The sequence below is a fragment of the Cervus canadensis genome, chromosome X (assembly GCF_019320065.1).
Source record: "Cervus canadensis isolate Bull #8, Minnesota chromosome X, ASM1932006v1, whole genome shotgun sequence".
Taxonomy (NCBI): Eukaryota; Metazoa; Chordata; class Mammalia; order Artiodactyla; family Cervidae; genus Cervus; species Cervus canadensis.
Window position 1 is genome coordinate 16,739,792 of NC_057419.1, and position 16,964 is coordinate 16,756,755.

Sequence of the window (16,964 nt, forward strand, 5' to 3'; positions counted from 1 at the left end):
AGGCTCGTCTGCTCTGTTGGCCATGCAAATGGCTTCTGAAGACTCAGCCACAACTTTGTCTTGAGCCGTTTGGCAGCTGGGTCACCACTGCCAGAGTGCCCATTATTGCAAGGGGCGTGTTCCTGTGAGGAAAGGCCTTTAGGATCCATTTGATTGGTCCTTGATAGGGTCTGGAGGGCAGGGTATAGAAGTCAGTCCCCTCTCACCAACATATTATGCATGTGTGATGTCACAAGCTCTGGGAACAAGCATGCCTCACATTCCCTGTTCAGAGGCTGTAGGCAAGAAACCAATTCGAGGGGAGTGACTGAGTCTGGATGTGTATGGATGGGAGAATTGGACTATAAAGAAAGCTGAGCACCGAAGAGTTGATGCTTCTGAGCTGTGGTGTTGGAGAAGACACTTGAGAGTCCCTTGGACTGCAAAGCAATCCAATAAGTCCATCCTAAGGGAGATCAGTCCTGGGTGTTCATTGGTAGGACTGATTTTGAAGCTGCAACTCCCAATACTTTGGCCACCTGATGTGAAGAGCTGACTCATTCTAAAAGAACCTGATGCTTGGAAAGATTGAGGGCAGGAGAAGGGGACGACAGAGGAGGAGATGGTTGGATGGCATCACCGACTCAATGGACATGGGTTTGGGTGGACTAACGGAGTTGGTGATGGACAGGGAGGCCTGGCATACTGTGGTTCATGGGGTCGCAAAAAGTTGGACACAACTGAGCGACTGAACTGAACTGAACTGACTGAGGCTGTGGGAACCTGCTGTGCTTTGGTGTCCAGCTCCTTTGCAGCTCTGGGCCAATGCCAGGGCCACATGGAGAGTGAGACCAGAGGAAGGCGAGAGCACCCCGGGACCAATCCGAATATGATTAGCTGTGAGCCTGGGTCTTCAAGGCTCAGGGGCTCTGAACCCGCTGGCATGGTGCAGCCATCTGGGAATGTTCATGGAACAGGTTGTGCACCAGGTGATGAGGCTGCCCTCATCAGGAGGCAGGGAGGTGGTGGAGGAAGGTGAGGCCCTGGAGGAGGGAGAGGTGTCGGGAATTGGGCAAGAGTTCCAGTTGCTGGTGGAAGATATCATTGAGGAGGTTGAATTGGTGGTGGAGGAGAAGCAGGAGAAGGTGTCCTCGCAGGAGTTGGAGGAGAAGTCGGAGGAGCAGGGCCAGGAACATCCAATGACAGGAGCCTCGAGTGACCAGGCCCCACTGGAGGAAATGGAGGCGTTGGCAGCCCTGCAGGTGGAGCTGAACTCTGCGAATAAGAAGGACCCCAAAGCCTATCTTCGGCTCCAGAGAAAGGGCCATGAAAGGAGAAAGCGTCCCTTGAATCAGAGAAGTGCCATCATCCAGGGCATCCCTGGCTTCTGGGCCAAAGCTGTATCCTTACTGCCGCTTCTTAGGGGTCAGCTGCTCAGGAGAAGGAGAAGGAACAGGAGCAGGAGGAAGGGTGGGGGTGGGGGCACCAGCCAGGCGAGGGGGGCCAAGGGAATTGGGAGCTGTGGGTGTTGCAATCTCCAAAGACACAGTGCCAGCAGATCCTGGGGATCTTTATACCTGTATGTGTCTGAGCAATTGACTATGGGAGGCTCCTTTTGGCTCACATCTGAATAGAAGCCATACACTTTGGCTGAAAATGTATGTCATCAGTGACTAGAGACAGTGTGTGAGAGTAGCATTTCCAGAGAGGAGTTATTGAAATTGTGGGTTATCCGGGAAAGCAGCAGAGACACTGGCAGTCCCACAACCCATCCCAGTCAGTCTGAGCCCTTGTGGTTGTGCCTACCCACGCACTGTAATACCCGGAGGTTGTCCACATGCAACGTGGAGCTGGAAAGGGCTGCTGTCCTCATAGGAAATTAGTGCCAGACAACTCCAGACACATCCATGCCACCCCTTGTGGAGACAGGAAGCAGGCCAGAGACCCAGGGCTCTCTTGCTAAACACACACACACACGCATACACACACACATTTTCACTTGGAAAAGGTGTGCCAATGAGACTGCAGATCCTGACGTTTTAAACAATTGAAATGCCACTACCCAGGACACACAGGCCAGGCATAGGTCAGGAGTAGTCAGAAACAGACCCTCCCTTGGTGGATGCAGAGAGGGGACCCAGAGTGCCACAGGGGACCTAGAGCCTTTAGCATTCTGATTGATTATGGGTACTGACTACTGTCATGCAGTTCCTGATCTTATCGGTGATGCCCTTACTGTTCTGATTAGCACAAATTGATACTTGGTCGTTCCCTGCAGCAGTCCTAATCAGAATTGTCATTAGCACCAGGGATGGACTCCTCAGAGAAAAGGGTTGTCTGCTACACAGATCTTCTCCAAAAAGCTGAATGAATTTGGGGATGAGGTTGGGATACCTAAGTGCTCATGCCACTTGTAGCTAGGAGTGTTTGTGTCCAGAAGTAAACTAATTTTTAGAAGGCTGAGATGGAGCTTAGGGCCTTTCTGTTAGAAACAGCACCTCCTTGTGGTAGCGCCTTGATATGCACAGCCCTGGGGCTTGGGCCTTCATCCAGTCTCTGTTGGGGAATGGACTAGGTACTAGTAGAAAATTGAAGTCAGAAAATGCCGGACTACTCTTTAGGCTAGCTTTTGTCACGCAGGCCTGTCACCTCTGGCATCTAGAGGCTCCTTGACCTAAAGCAGTTTGTGAACCACCCCCAGGTGACAGTCATGATGAGTGACCAAGAAGAAGAAATGCTTAGCTACAGGAAACACTTGAAGGTCAGGCTGTGGACACCATAATGTGAAAGGGAGGTGACTGCGAAGGGGAGGGAACATGATTTATCCCTGCAAAGAGGAAAGGACAGCTCTCCTGTAAAGAGATTTCATACCTTACCACCTCTCCACTTTGTCCTAGCAAGTGGAGGAACTCAGGTATCCACTGAGTGCTGTAAGACCATATTGTTCTTTTAGAACAACCCCCAATTCCAGAATGAAGTGACTGTTAAGGAGTATCTCACTAGCATCACTGGTAAGAGGCAGATCCCTGGATTTCAGGTGTAGGGGCAGAAAGGCGTGGGTTGAACATGGCAGGTGATTTAGGTCCATTACTCCTCTTCCTGCAGGATACCAAGCAACTCATTCCACTCCAATTCAGTGGTACCTGGGATTTGAAAAGTTGCTTATGAGCTGTGAAAGGTGCTGGGATTTGTGGCCTAAGGAAGACAAATTCAATCAGTGGCCAGTGAGGATGCTTCGTCATCATACACATCAGAAGGGGCCAGAAAGAGTGACCCCTTGCTAGGCTTTAGCCAGAATATATATAGCTACTAGCAGGATGTTAATTAGAGAAGGAAAGTATCTCAAAACTCTGAGATTGTCACCAGGACCCTCACCCACAACATACATTTTGAGATAACACTGACACAAGGTGAGTTGTCCTGGGCCATAAAATGACTGACATCAATCTTGAAGAAAGGCAGCTTTCCAAGCATCTGCATCATCTCATTAACATACCTTAAGAGAAAACTTACATGAGTAAAACATTCTGGTTTGTCAAGTAGGTTCTGAGCCTTAGGCAGAAATGACTTGAAGAAAAACAAGTTCAGTTCAGTTCAGTCGCTCAGTCGTGGCCAACTCTTTGCGACCCCATGAACCACAGCACACTAGGCCTCGCTGTCCATCACCAACTCCCGGAGTTTACCCAAACTCATGTCCAATGAGTCGGTGATGCCATCCAACCATCTCATCCTCTGTCGTCCCCTTCTCCTCCTGCCCTTAATCATCCCCAGCATCAGGGTCTTTTCGAATAAGTCAGCTCTTTGTATCAGGTGGCAAAAGTACTGGAGTTTCAGCTTCAACATCAGTCCTTCCAATGAACACCCAGGACTGATCTCCCTTAGGATTGACTGTTGGATCTCCTTGCAGTCCAAGGGACTCTCAAGAGTCTTCATCAACACCACAGTTCAAAAGCATTGATTTGTCTGTGCTCAGCTTTCATTACAGTCCAACTCTCACATCGATACATGACCACTGGAAAAACCATAGCCTTGACTAGATGGACTTTTGTTGACATAGTAATGTCTCTGCTTTATAATATGCTATGTTGGGCATAACATTTCTTCCAAGGAGTAAGTGTCTTTTAATTTCATGGCTGCAATCACCATCTGCAGTCATTTTGGAGCCCCCCCCCCAAATAAAGTCAGCCACTGTTTCCCCATCTATTTGCCATGAAGTGATGGGATTGGAGGCCAAGATCTTAGTTTTCTGATTGTTGAGCTTTAAGTCAACATTTTCACTCTGCTCTTTCACTTTCATCAAGAGGCTTTTTAGTTCTTCTTCACTTTCTGCCATAAGGGTGGTGTCATCTGCATATCTGAGGTTATTGATATTTCTCCTGACAATCCTGATTCCAGCTTGTGCTTCTTCCAGCGTTTCTCATGATGTACTCTGCATGTAATTTAAATAAGCTGGGTGACAATATATAGCCTTGACGTACTCCTATTCCTATTTGGAACCAGTCTGTTGTTCCATGGCCAGTACTATCAGTTGCTTCCTCACCTGCATACAAGTTTCTCAAGAGGCAGGCCAGGTGGTCTGGTATTCCCATCTCTGGTTATTGTGATCCACAGCCAAAGGCTTTGGCATAGTCAATAAAGCAGGAAGAGATGTTTTTTTGGAACTCTCTTGCTTTTTCGACAATCCAGTGGATGTTGGCAATTTGATCTCTGGTTCCTCTGCTTTTTCTAAAATCAGCTTGAACATCTGGAAGTTCATTTTTCACGTATTGCTGAAGCCTGGCTTGGAGAATTTTGAGAATTACTTTACAAGCATGTGAGATGAGTGCAATTGTGTGGTAGTTTGAGCATTCTTTGACATTGCCTTTATTTGGGATAGGAATGAAACCTACCTGACCTTTTCCAGTCCTGGGGCCACTGCTGAGTTTTCAAATTTGCTGTCATATTGAGTACAACACTTTCACAGCATAATCTTTTAGGATTTGAAACAGCTCAACTGGAATTCCATCACCTCCACTAGCTTTGTTCATAGTGATGCTCCCCATGGCCCACTTGGCTTCACATTCCAGGACGTCTGGATCTAGGTGAGTTATCACACCATCATGATTATCTGGGTTGTGAAGATCTTTTTTCTACGGTTCTTCTGTGTATTCTTGCCAACTCTTCTTAGATTTCCTTTAGGATGGACTGGTTGGATCTCCTTGCTGTCCAAGGGACTCTCAAGAGTCTTCTACAACAGGACAGTTCAAAAAGCATCAGTTCTTCTGCACTCAGTTTTCTTTATAGTCCAATTCTCACATCCATATGTGACTACTGGGAAAACCACAGCTTTGATTAGATGGACCTTTCTTGGCAAATAATTGTCTCTGCTTTTTAACATGCTGTCTAGGTTGGTCATGACTTTTCTTCAAAAGAGCCAGCGTCTTTTAGTTTCCTGACTGCAGCCACTGTCTGCAGTGATTTTTGCAGTCCCCCCAAATAAAGTCTGTCACTGTTTCCATTGTTTCCCCATCTGTTTGCCATGAAGTGATGGGATCAGGTGCCAAATTCTCTATGCTTCACATATTAGAGCATTAGCAAGGGTATTCTACGCAGAGATTTTAAAATGTGAAGTATGGAATTCTGTATGTCTCACATGTGGAAATCATAGTACAGATTTTCCTAAGTGAAATATGGAATGATGTGTATTTTACAGTTGAAAATATGAACATATACTGTTCTGCTCTCTCTATGTCATTCTGGGTATTTCATATTAGAAAATATGTATGATGATTTTCTGACAAAAGTAAGTGATACTTTAGAATGATCATATAGACCACTGGAAAGAGATTTTCATACATGAAATTTTTCATGTTTCATGTATAGAAAAATCAACCCAGATAGTCCTACGAAAAGTATAGAATTTCTTTTTCTCTGTATTTCATGTATGAATATACAGTGCCAATTTTCCCATGTCACATAGGAATTCTCTATATTTCACATTTGAAATATGGCCACTCATTTTCTACATGAAATAGGAAATAATCTATATATCACAAATGAAAATCTCTGCTCAAGTTTTCACACATGAAGCATTGAATCTTCTGTATATCACATATGAAAATCCGTCCCCACTGAGATCTGAAATTCCATATCTTTCAGATACAAAAATCTGTGCAATGATGTTAATACATAAAAATCTGGAATACTGTATAATTCACATATGAAAATCAGGGTGACAATTTTACTCAATTAAGTAGTGAATTCTCTACATTTTACCTATGAATATATAGATGCTCATTTGACGCCAAGATACACTAAACTTTCTGTATTTCACACTACAGAACCTGGAGGGTGATTTTCTTACCTGTAATGTGGAATTCCCTATACTTTCTGTGTGAAAATCTGGACGCTGATTTCCTTAACTGAAACTCAGAATTCTCTACATTTCATATATGACCATTTGGCATTGGTTTCCTTAAGACACAGAGAACCAATATGGAATTGTAATGATCTCTATTTCATAAGGGAAAATCTGAGCACCATTGTTTCTTCATGAAATATGGAATTACTTGTCCTCTCTGAGAGAGAGAGACAGAGACAGAGGGAGGGAGAGAGAACAATATCAAGACAAGAGATTTTCCGCTAGGAAGTATGGAATTCTCTGTATCTCCTGTATCACAATCCAGCACCAATTCTCCCTCATGCAAGTTGGACTTCTCTATATTTCACGTGTAAAGAACCAACTGGAGATTTTCGTATAAGAAGTGTGGAAATGCTTACATTGCATATGAACCACTGGTCCCTCAGCTACTGAAACACCTGTGTTCCCTGTTTGCATTTGTGTCCCTGTGCCTTGAACATGTGTGTGTGTACAGGTGTGTGCTTGTGTGGCCTGTATGTGTGTGTTTCTGTGTGGGGGTGTCTCTGGCCCACAGCAGACACAGAAATGAAGGCAACAGGACATGAGACGTGGAGCAAACAGAGGAGGCAGGAGGCGTGCACAGACTCGGACAGACTGGTTGATACATCTGTGCAGTGCCCCTGTTCAGGACAAGAATGAGGAAAAGATGGCCACTGACAACTCAGGACAGTGAGTCCACTAATCTGGAATGACATCAAGAGACATAAACATGGTCACAATTTCTGCTGTGTTGTCACGTGCTTGTACCTGGAAGCGGGGCTGAGGGCTTGAGGCACCACCCTCAGTAAATCATGTGGTGTGGGGCTTTTAAACCACAGCCTTTGGACCCACCAGTCTGTGGCACTTGAGCTAACCTGTGCAAATGGCAGATGAGGCCACGGCAGGACCCGTGACTGTGGCAAGGACAAGGTCCTTCGGAAAAGAGCAGAGCCTGGGAAGAGGAGGCACAGAAAGAGAGCCTGATGCCCTGGAGACATGTATCACACATGTGAGGAGGAGACAGGGGAAGGGGCAGAGCTAGTGCTGCCTAGGACCAGAGCGTCAGCCAGGACCCTACCTCAAAGAGTGTGGCTCACACTGACACCATGGGAGAGAAATACCATGTTAAGTAAGCTCTCAGTGTGTATCCCCAGGCATCCGATGAGACAGGGTGTGAGCATGGAATCCATTTGGGCACTTCCAGCCTACGTGGCAGTGCAGAAAGCAGAAGAAAGTTCAGGTCTGGGTTGTATGTGTGTGCCCCTCTGCCTGTGTGTGCCTGTGAGGGAGGGAACATGGAGGAAGCAAGGGTGGTGGGCTGTTTGCATGCAGGCACCCTGGGACAGTCAGAGACAGGGATGCCTCAGAAGGCTGCTCAGAGCCCGCTGTTTTTCAGGCTCCAGAGAATAGGGAATAGCAGTCTGGTCAAAGAAGCCACATTGATCATGCCAAAATTCCTGCCCTGAATTCTTTCCTTTCTCTGGGGTCTCATCCTTGTCTGTGGAACCAGAGGGGAAAGGTTCGGTCCAGGCAGGGGGTAGAGAGGGAACGGGCACCTGCCTTTCCAAAGCACATGCGTGTCGCCTGGGTTTCTGCCTCCCGGGTGACCTGAGGGGCCGGGAGTAACTGTTAATCGGTCTATTTTACACACAGGCCAAAACTGCTACCGAGTGCCCACGTGATCTAGGCAGCCAGCAAGTACACAGTAGTGATGGCCAGGAGGAGCACTTTTGCCCCGAGACACTTGGGTGAGGAGCTCTCCTCCTCTCAGAAGGGCATCCACGGTCGCATACATGGGCAGCCTGGTCCCAGCTCTCAGCTGCGGGCATGGGAAAAGCTTGCAGCTGACAGACCTAGGGCCAAGGGCTCCAGGATGGTTTGGTTTGGGGGTGCGGCTTGGCAGCTGGACAGGGAGCTAAGGGAAGTAGTGTGCTCCTTCCTCAGAGGATGGCTGTGTTCCCAAGACTGCTCTAGCCTAAGGCGCAAGTTTTGAGATGGACTCTGCAGCAGCTAAGTGACGGTGAGATCAGTGTGTGCTCTTCCCAATCCCCCACCCAATGGCACCCAAGCCCCCTCGCCCCTCTGCCCTGCACAGAGCTTGCAGATCGGATCCGAGGTGAGCACCTCTGTCCCTGAGTTTCCCCAGAAAGCTGTCTCACCTGTGTGGACTCCTGAGCACAGGTTGTCGCCCGCTGACTCAGAGGCAGTTTCAAGCTTGAGGAGGATTTCAGCATCAGGGTCAGGTCCTTGCCTTTACCGCCCAACTGGCTCAGCTGAGCCACTTGCATGTCCGGCACATTCGCCCTGTGGCTCAAGCAAACGGCTTCGGTGGACCCGCCCGCCACTTTGTCTTGAGCTGAGATTTGCAAATGGATCGCTGCTGCCAGAGTACCCAAAAGTCCACTGGGCGTGTCCCTGTATGGAAAGGCCTTTAGGCTCCATTTGATTGGTTCCTGATGGGGTTTGGAGGTCAGGCTGTGGAAGTCGGCCCCCACCGGTTAGCATACTACGCTTGAGTGAAGTCACAAGGCTCCCAGCACATGCGTGTCTCAGGGTCCCTGGTGATAGGCTGTAGGCTGGCAACCAATTTGGGGGAACTGCCTGAGCCTTTGCAATGATTTTGCCTGTCATCTAGTGTACTCTGGTGTCCAGGTCCTTTGCAGATCTGGGCCATGGCCAGGACCACATGGAGAGTGAGACCAGAGGAAGGCAGGAGCGCCCAGGGACCACACCGGATCTTCTTCGATGTGAGCCCGAGCATTCAGGGTGCAGGGGCCCTGAGACCTGCTGGGGTGGTGGGGCTGTAGGGATGTTGCAGGCAGCAGGTGGCCTACCAGGCGAGGAGGCTGCCCTCTTCAGTGGGGAGGCAGTGGAAAAAGGCGTGGCCCTGGAGGAGAGAGGTGTTGGGGATCAGCAAGTGTTCCAGCTGCTGGTGAAAGACATCATTGAGGAGGTTGAAGTGGTGGCGGAGGAGGAGCAGGAGAAGGTGTCCTCGCAGGAGCAGGAGGAGAAGCTGGAGGAGCAGGGCCAAGAACATTTAAGGCCTGGAGACCTGAGTGAGCGGCCCACACTGGAGGAGTTGGAAGCATTCACGGCACTGCAGGTGGAGCTGAGGTCTGTGAATGAAAAAGACCACAGGGCCTAACTTCAGCTCAGGGGGAGTGACCATCAGAGGAGAAAGGGTCCCTTGGCCCAGAAAAGCACCATTATCCAGGACATCCCTGGCTTCTGGGCCAAAGCCGTATTCTTACTGCCGCTTCTTGGAGGTTAGCTGCTCAGGAGGTGGAGAAGGCACAGGAGCAGAAGGAGGGGTGTGGGTCAGGGCACAGCCAGGTGAGGGGGGCCAAGGGAACTGGAGGGGAAGGGAATTTGGGTCAGAGGAAGCCACAGGCTCCAACGATACAGTGCAAGCAGAGCCTGGGCATGGCTACACCTGTATGGGTGTCAGCAAATGGCTTTGTGTGGCTCCTTTTGGCTCACATCTGAACAGAAGCTGTACCCTGGGGCAGGAAATGTATGTACCCAGTGACCAGAGGCCGTGTGCCAAAGTAGCATTCCCCGAGAGCTGTTGTTGAAATTGTGGATTATTCAGGGAAGTAGCACAGACATCGGGAGTCCCACAACCCTTCTCAGTCAGTTTGAGCCACTGTGGTTGCTCCCTCTAGTGCACTGTAAAAGCAGGTGGTTGTCCACATGCCAGGTGGAGGTGGAAGGGGTGAGGACAGGAGCCTCGAGTGCCCAGTCACCGCTGGAGGCATTGGAGGCGTTGAGAGCCTACAGGCGGAGCTGAGCTCCTCCAATGATAAAGACCCAAAAGCCTATTTTCGGGTCCATAGGAAGGACCATCAGAGGAGAAAGTGTCCTTTGAATCAGAGAAGTGCCATCATCTAGGGCTTCCCTGGCATCTGGGCCAAATCAGGATGAGGAGAAGTAACAGGAGCAGGAGGGGTTGGGTGAGGGTACAAGTTAGGTGAGGGGGACCATGGGAATTGGGAGGGCAAGGGGATTGGGGGAGGGGGGAGTTGTGATCTCCACAGGCACAGTGCCAGCTGAGCCTGGGGATCTCTATTCCTGTATGTGTCTGAGCAAATGACTGCATGCCGCAGGGACTGCAGATCCTGAAGTTTTAAGCAATTGGCATGTCACTACCCAGGACAGCCATGCCAGGGATACATCAGGAGCGGTCCGAAACAGATCCTCCCTTGGGGGATGCGCACAAGGGTCCCAGAGGCCCACAGGGGACCCAGAGGGATGAGCATCTCTGAAAGTATGGCAGGAGTTGAGGCTGTCGGCCTGGCGGCTGGACAAGCAGGAGTACCCAGAGCCCTTGCCACAGATGCCTGTTCCAGTGTGCTTGCCCTGCCCGAGTCTAACCCTGTTATTCAAGACTTTTCCTTGCCCGGCATGTGGCAAGACTGGCTCCTTGACCGATGTCAGATTATGAACCCCTGACAGATGCCCATCATGATGAATGACCAAGACGAAGACGTGCTGAGCTACATGATGGACTTGAAGGGCAGGAAGGGAGCCTTGAGGGCAGGTGGGTGGGGTAGCTGGGCAGGCACACTGGGTGGGGGCATCCTATTATCCGGGTGCGTGCATTCAGTGCAAGCAATTGGAAAGGAAAATGGGAAGATGTTCCTGGCAGGCAAGCTGAGGACCCGAGGAGCTTGCACTTTCACCTTTTCCATCCTCCTGGCCCTGGCAGCTGCAGGAACTAGGCCATCCCCAGTCCCGCTGCAAGCTGGTATCTTCCTTTTGGGACAACCCTGTCCTTCAGGAACAGAGTGATCATTAAGGAGTACCACCTTGGCATCCCTGGTATGACCTGGCTCCCAGGACGCTGTGGGTGGGTGGGAGAGGGAGCAGATGCTCCCCCTACCTGAATCTTCCCTGTCTCCCCTGTCCTCCTCCAGGATATAGGGCATGTACTTCCTCTCCAGTCCACTGGTTCTGTGACGATGGATGGGGAGCACCCAGCCTCAGGCTGGACACCCGCAGCCTGAACATCTTCAACTGGTTGTTGAACCACAACTGTGATGGATGGAACAGGATTGCGGAGGTGGGGTCTCTCTGGGCCTCCACAGAATGGACAATTGAAGTCAGGGTACTCAGCTGCCCATGGGAAGGCTTGGGTCCTGGTCAGCCCCATGCAGACCTCCCTCGTGGGGCCAGCAGATCACTGGGGAGGGCCTGTGGGCCCATACCCTGCAGCACTACCTCCAGCAGGAAAGTCCTGCCATGAGAGGTAAGTGATGAGGCACAGAGGTGGTGAGGGGATCAGGAGGCGAGGCCTGAAGGCAGATCTGTGTAGAGGCCAGGACCCTCTCCTTTCCCCAGTGGGGAAGCTCAGGCTCATGCCGCCTGGATCAGAGCCTGGCTTCAGGTCATGCGGGTAGCAGGTGACAGGCTGAGACTGGAGGCCTGGAGGCGTCATGTGTCCTAGTCTCATTCATAGCAGCTCTGCTTACAGCATGCGAGACCCAGGTGATTCTCACAGAGGCATGGTGACTCAAGCACCTTTGTCAGAATCATCCTTCCCTGGGTCCTGCTGCTCACGCAGACCCTGGGTCTTCTTCAGTGTGAGCCCAAGCATTCAGGGTGCCAGGGCCCTGCAGCCTGCTGGCATGGTGTGGCCGTCAGGGATATGGCAGGCAGCAGGTGGCCCACCAGGTGAGGAGGCTGCCTTCGTCAGTGGGGAGGCAGTGGAGGAAGGAGCGGCCCTGGAGGATGGAGAGATGTTGGGGATCAGCGAGTGCTCCAGCTGCTGGTGGAAGACATCATGGAGGAGGTTGAAATGGTGGCAGAGGAGGAGCAGGAGAAGGTGTCCTCGCAGGAGCAGGAGGAGGAGCCGGAGGAGCAGGGCCAGGAACATCCAAGAACAGGAGCCTCGAGTGGCCAGCCCCCACTGGAGGCGCTGTAGGCATTGGCGGTCCTACAGCTGGAGATGAGCTCCTCGAATTAGGTCCCCAAAGCCTAGCTTTGTCTCCAGAGGAAGGAGCACCAGAGGAAAAGTGTCCCTTGAATCAGAGAAGTGCCATCATCCAGGGCATCTTGGCTTCTGGGCCAAAGCTGCATCCTTACTGCCACTTCTGAGGACTCAGATGCTCAGGACGAGAAGAAGGAACAGGAGCAGGAGGAGGGGTGAGTGTGAGGAGGTTGAATGGTGGCAGAGGAGGAGCAGGTGAAGGTGTCCTCGAAGGAGCGAGAGGAGGAGCTGGAGGAGCAGGGCCAAGAATATCCAAGGACATAAGCCTCAAGTGACCTTAAGTGACTCTCCACATATGTGTGGAGCAGGGGCTCAGTGGGGCTCGAATTGGTGGACCCACCTGGGTTTGATCCAGTGGTCAGGGTATGCAGGGACCTCCCAGCACCAGCTTGGAACTGATGGGCAGGCAGACCAGCTTCTTTGTCCCTGGGACTAAAACAGGGAGAATCTCTCATCACTGTTCAGGGTCTTGGCTGCCCAAGAGGGACTCTTAGTTCCATGGTCCAGAGCTTCCTGTGGGATGTTACACATTTTACCTGTGTGATCCCTACTCCCTCAGGCAGAACGCTTTGGGCTACATGCTTGGAAGAACCCACTGGTACGAGTTCAGTTCAGTACAGTCGCTCAGTCATGTCCGACTCTTTGGGACCCCATGGACTGCAGCACGCCAGGCCTCCCTGTCCATCGCCAGCTTCCAGAGTTTTCTCAAGCTCATGTCCATTGAGACAGTAATGCCCTCCAACCATCTCATTCTCTGTCATCCCCTTCTCCTCCTGCCTTCAATCTTTACCAGCACTAGGGTCTTTTCCAATGAGTCAGGTCTTTGCATCAGGTGGCCAAAGTATTGGAGTTTCAGCTTCAACATCAGTCCTTCCAATGAATATTCAGGACTGATCTCCTTTAGGATGGACTGGGTGGATCTCCTTGCAGTACAAGGGACTCTCAAGAGTCTTCTCCAACACCACAGTTCAAAAGCATCAATTCTTGGGCACTCAGCCCTCTTTATAGTCCAACTCTCACATCCATACATGACCACTGGAAAAACCACAGCTTTGACTATACGGACCTTTGTTGGCAAAGCAATGTCTCTGCTTTTTAATATGCTGTCTAGGTTGCTCATAACTTATCTTCCAAGGGGCAAGTTTCTTTGAATTTCATGGCTGCAGTCACCATCTGCAGTGATTTTGGAGCCCCCCAAAATAAAGTCTGTCACTATTTCCATTGTTTCCCCATTTAATCGCCATGAAATGATGGGACCTTAGTTTTCTGATGATCTTAGTTTACTAGTTTACTGAATGTTGAGTTTTAAGCCAACTTTCTCACTCTCCTCTTTCAGTTTTGTCAAGAGGCTCTTTAGTTCTTCTTCACATTCTGCCATAAGGGTGGTGTCATATGCATATCTGAGGTTATTGATATTTCTTCCAGCAATCTTGATTCCAGAGTGTGATTCATCCAGCCTGGCATTTTGCATGATGTACTCTGCATACAATTTAAATAAACAGGGTGCCAATATACAGCCTTGAGGTACTCCTTTCCCAATTTGGAACCAGTCTTTTGTTTCATGACCAGTTCTAACTGTTGCTTCCTGACTTGCATACAGATATCTCAAGAGGCAGGTCAGGTGGTCTGGTATTCCCATCTCTTTCAGAATTTTCCAGTTTATTGTGATCCATATAGTCAAAGACTTTAGCATAGTCAGTAAAGCAGAAATAGATGTTTTTCTGAAACTGTTGCTTTTTTTGATGATCCAGGGGATGTTGGCAATTTGATCTCTGGTTCCTCTGCCTTTTATAAAATCAGCTTGAATATCTGGAAGTTCACAGATCACGTATTGTTGAAGCCTGGCCTGGAAAATTTTGAGGATTACTTTGCTAGCATGTGCGATGAGTGTAATTGTGTAATAGTTTGAGCATTCTTTGACATTGCCTTTCTTTGGGATTGGAATGAAAACTGTCCTTTTCCAGTCCTGTGGCCACTGCTGAGTTTTCCAAATTTGCTCGCATATTGAGTACAGTACTTTCACAGCATCATCTTTTAGGATTTCAAATAGCTCAACTGGAATTCCATCACCCCCACTAGCTTTGTTTGTAGTGATGCTTCCTACGGCCCACTTGGCTTCACATTCCAGGATGTCTGGCTCTAGGTAAGTGATCACACCATCGTGATTATCTGGGTCGTGAAGATCTTTTTTGTATAGTTTTTCTGTGTCTCCTTGCCGCCTATTTTTAATATCTTCTGCTTCTGTTAGGTCCATACCATTTCTTTATTGAGCCTGTCTTTGCATGAAATGTTCCCTTGGTATCTCTAATTTTCTTGCAGACCTCTCTAGCGTTTCCCATTCTATTGTTTTCCTTTATTTCTTTGCACTGATCACTGAGGACAGCTTTCTTATCTCTTCTTGCTATTCTTTGGAACTCTGCATTCAAATGGGTATTTCTTTCATTTTTTTCCTTTGCTTTTCACTTCTCTTCTTTTCACAGCTATCTGTAAGGCCTCCTAAGACAACCATTTTGCCTTTCTGCATTTTGTCTTCTTGGGGATGAACTTGGTAATTGCCTCCTGTACAATGTCTCGAACCTTCGTCCATAGTTCATCAGGCACTCTGTCTGTCAGATCTGGTCCCTTAAATCGATTTCTCCCTTCCACTGTATAATCAGAAGGGATTTGATTTAGGTCATACCTGAATGATCTTGTGGTTTTCCCTATGTTCTTCAATTTAAGTCTGAATTTGGCAATAAGGAGTTCATGATCCGAGCCACAGGCAGCTCCTTGTCTTGTTTTGCTGACTGTATAGAGCTTCTCCATCTTTGGCTGCAAGAATATAATCAATCTGATTTCGGTGTTGATCATCTGGTGATGTCCATGTGTAGAGTCTTCTCTTGTGTTGCTGGAAGAGGGTGTTTCCTATGATATGTGTGTTCTCTTGGCAAAACTCTATTGGCCTTTGCCTTGGTTCATTCTGTATTCCAAGGCCAAATTTGCCTGTTACTCCAGATGTTTCTTGACTTCCTACTTTTGCATTCCAGTGCCCTATGATGAAAAGGATATCTTTTTGGGTGTTAGTTCTAAAAGGTCTTGTAGGTCTTCACAGAGCCATTCAACTTCAGCTTCTTCAGTACTACTGGTCGGGGAATAGACTTTGATTACCATGATATTGAATGGTTTGCCTTGGAAATGAACAGAGATCATTCCATCAATTTTGAGATTGCATCCAAGTACTGCATTTGGACTCTTTTGTTGACTATGATGGCTACTCCATTTCTTTGAAGGGAATCTTGCCCACAGTAGTAGATATAACGGTCATCTGAGTTAAATTCACCCATTCCAGTCCATTTTAGTTTGCTGATTGCTAAAATGTCTACATTCACTCTTGCCATCTCCTGTTTGACCACTTCCAATTTGCCTTGATTCATGGACCTAACATTCCAGGTTCCTATGCAATACTGCTCTTTACAGTATTCGACCATGCTTCCATCACCAGTCACATCCACAACTGGGTGTTGTTTTTGCTTTGGCTCCCTCTCTTCATTCTTTCTGGAGTTATTTCTTCACTGATCTTCGTAGCATATTGGGCACCTACCGAACTGGGGAGCTCATCTTTTAGTGTCCTATCTTTGTGCCTTTCATACTGTTCATGGGGTTCTCAAGACAAGAATACTGAAGTGGTTTGCTAGTCCCTTCTCCAGTGGCCCATGTTTTGTCAGAACTCTCCACCATGACCCATCCATCTTGGCCAGCCCTACATGGCATGGCTGATGGAGTCATTGAGTTAGACCAGCTGTGGTCCGTGTGATTAGACCACTCCTTACCTTGAACATGGGGTATCTCCTCACAACTGCCGCTCCCGACCTTGGGCGTGGGGTATCTCCTCACAGTCGCCACTCCTGATCTTGGACGTGGGCTATCTCCTCAGCTGCTCACCACTCCAGTGCCGCACAGCCACTGCTCACTGCTGATGCTGTGTGGTGGAAATAAAACTGAAAGTTCTGGGATAAACATGCCGATTATAGAACACATTTAATCCAGCTTTCTACAAAACAACAGTGACAACAATACTTCACATTTGTTTCATACTTCATTTTATATCAGGTTGCTATCTGTAGTCTTTTTGGTGCTGCCTTCTAACAACCAATTTCACTGGTTTTTCAATAAATCCTCTGGGATCCTTCTTCAACAGCTCTGGTCTGGCCTCTGGCCCTGGAACCTACGTAGGTCCCTCAGCTCTTTGGAGCCAGATTAACCCCAGCCTCTTGGTCCCACTTTCCAGAGTTGTAACGAGTTGCTAAGAGCACTCCATCCCTCCCACACACCTGCAAGCAGACAGCTGTGTCTAGAGCTCAGCAAGTGCCACAGTCTAGACCCCGGGGCTCCTGGAAAATGTGGGGCAGGACAGACAGAGGGCAGACAGACGGGTGCTCAGCAGTGTCCACTGCCAGGCCTGGGAGCCATTGTTCCTGCCAGACCTCATGTAAACCCAAAGCTTTCTGACCCTCATCCCCTCCTGGCAGGCCTTTCCATCCCTGTGTCCTCAGAGGTCTCTGCCCATGTGCTCTTTCCCCAAACTTGCCTTCTCTTTTTTTGGCCTGGGAAATCCCATGGACAGAGGAGCCTGCTGGG

At 49.1% G+C, this 16,964-nt stretch overlaps 2 pseudogenes; both read left to right on the forward strand.

The window, feature by feature from the left end:
* The first annotated feature begins 720 nt into the window (after nucleotides 1-720).
* Nucleotides 721-11,757, forward strand: LOC122434741 (annotated as a pseudogene).
* Nucleotides 11,758-11,985: 228 nt separating this feature from the next.
* The window catches only part of LOC122434742, a 35,125-nt pseudogene continuing 30,146 nt past the window's right edge, over nucleotides 11,986-16,964 (forward strand).